General features: G+C 34.1%; 1 pseudogene; it reads left to right on the forward strand.

Moving 5' to 3' along the window:
- Positions 1–224: 224 nt before the first annotated feature.
- LOC114389856 lies at positions 225–1459 on the forward strand (annotated as a pseudogene).
- The last annotated feature ends 1316 nt before the right edge of the window (positions 1460–2775 follow it).

The raw sequence follows: 2775 nt of genomic DNA on the forward strand, positions 1-2775 counted from the left end.
TGTAAAACTAGTCGTTATGAAAGTAGTTGTTATAAAATTTGTCATTGCAAAACTAGCCGTTATGAAAGTAACCGTTGAAAAACTGGCTGTTGAAAACAAGCCATTGAAAAACTAGCCGTTATTAATGAAGCTATATAAATGTCCAATGTTTCATTATTCTGACATATTCTCATACAAAATACACAATATTTCTCTCTTATTTCAAACACTTTGGTTACCATATAATGGATCCAACCATCAATTTTGATGAAGTTTTAGATCAAATGATAGATGAGGAATTGGAAGACAACACCACTAGACGTAGCCAAAGAAGAAGAGTGGTACATCGTAATTGTGAAGAAGGTCATGATCGATTGTTCAAAAAAAAAACTTGTGTACAGAGAGCTTCAATTCCGAAGAAGGTTTCGTATGCAAAGGCATGTGTTTCTCCGAATTGTAAACGCATTCAACAACCATGATGAATACTTTCAAATAAGGGTCGATGCACTACGTCGAAAAGGCTTATCTCCATTGCAGAAGTGCACAACTGCTATTTGTATATTGGCTTATGGATCACATGCTGACAATGTGGATGAATACATTCGAATTGGTGAAACAACTACAGTGGAATGCTTAGAGCGATTTGTTAAGGCATTTGCACCATATTTGGGAATGAGTACTTGAGGAGACCAAATAATGAAGACATCGAACGCCTACTACAAATGGGAGTGGCAGGCGGATTTCCAGGTATGCTAGGTTCCATTGACTGTATGCACTGGGAATGGAAAAATTGTCTAGTTACTTGGAAAGGTCAATTTTGTTGAGGTGATTATCGCAACCTAACAATCATTCTTGAAGCTGTGGCATCACAAGACTTGTGAATTTGGCATGCATTTTTTGGAACCGTCGGTTCAAATAATGACATTATTGTGTTAAATGGATCTAATGTGTTTGATGAAGTTTTGTTAGGACGTGCGCCCGTAATGCAATTCACAGTGAATAGAACCCAATACAATATGAGATACTATTTAATGGATGACATTTATCCAGAAATTGCCACGTTTGTGAAGATCATCTCAATGCCACAAGGAGAAAAACGAAAATTATTTGCACAACGACAAGAATCGACAAGAAAGGATGTAGAACGAGCGTTTGGAGTGCTCCAATCTCGATTCACAATTATGCGTAGTCAGGCACATTTTTGGGATGCTGGTAAAATGAAAAATATCATCTATGCATGCATCATATTGCATAACATGATTATTGAGAACGAAGCTGACGCATATCAAAATAATATGGATTACGATAGTGTACATAATAACACTTCAACATTTGAAGTATCTTTAGGTGTTCACCCTAGTATCAGATCAACATACCTCCAAAGGAGAGCACAACTTCATGACAAAAAAAACACCGCCAACTTCAAGCAGATTTAATTGAACATATTTGGGAATGTTTTGGAAATGAAAATAACAATTAATTTAATGAAATATTTTTATTTTTCATCATTATGTTTTTTATTTCAATGTCATTGTATTTAATTATCTATTATTTTGTAAAAATGTATTTTTTATTGTTACACATTTCCTTTGAATGTTATGCAATTTTTTTATTTTTAATTTATATTTAATATTTTCTTCATTTATTCATATTTATTATTTGTATACATAAAAATTGAAAAAATGAATTAATTATTTTATTGGAATAATAATTAAATTATAATAAAATAATTTAAATGTTGGATTTCTTGCGGTTTTTTACGGTTTCTTTCATTTGAGTAAAATTCTGTATGAGTTTCTTATGAGTGAAATGACACTGTGGAAACCATAAAAAGTGTTGCGGAGATCACAAAAAGATAATTAAGAAAACCATATAAGAAACTTGGACTGGAGATGCTCTTAGTTTCTTTGGTCTTTAACTAGCCAAATAGTTTTGTAGTGTATTTTAAGTTGAATAACTCAATATCTTTAATCTATAATTACCCTATATTGGATCCTCAAATCATATTTAGACTTTGATGTAAAATACTTTTATGGACCTAAAATACAAGTGTGCCTCATTAAAACCTCTCTAACAAAAAATCTCTCAGCAATAAATGATGAAGTAGGAAAAAAGGTACATCATCACGTACAAATTTAACTGTAATAGAAATTGAGATAAGTGGCGTTCAACGTTTGAGGAATTCCCTTGCCAGATAAGTTCTCTTGTCGGTAGGCTCCATTTCTGAGTGAATTAGTGACTCTGAAAGGTCCTTCCTAGTTTGCAGTGACATTTCCTTCTTTAGCATCTTTCCAACATCTCTGCATTTTCTCTACACCAAGTCTCATGCCTCAAAGTTTCTGCGTTTAACTCGGCTGCTATATCTTTTCTCAGCTCTCCTTTGATATGTTTAAGCTCTGATTTGGACCTTATTGAGGATATCTTTGGTTAGGGCGAGTGATTGCCTAAGAATCTCCTCATTCTCCTTCTCCACAAAATTTGTCCTCCTAAAAGAGGATTGTCCCACTTCTACCAATATCATAGCATCTGATCCATATGAAAGTCAAAAAGGGGTCTCACCTATTGTCGACTGTAGAGTGTAACGATATGCCCATAAGATGGCAAGGAATTCTTCGTCCCATATGCCTTTGCCTTCTCTAACTCTCTTTTTCAGCTCTTTGAGTATGACCTTATTTGCTGCCTCCGTCTTCCCAATATTGCTTTGCGAGTGTTCAACCAAGGTTACTTAGTATTTGATTCCCAGGTTTTGGAGAAATTCTTCCAATCCTTTTCAAAAAAATTCTTCCCAATGTCAAA

Source organism: Glycine soja, chromosome 16 (assembly GCF_004193775.1).
Source record: "Glycine soja cultivar W05 chromosome 16, ASM419377v2, whole genome shotgun sequence".
NCBI lineage: Eukaryota > Viridiplantae > Streptophyta > Magnoliopsida > Fabales > Fabaceae > Glycine > Glycine soja.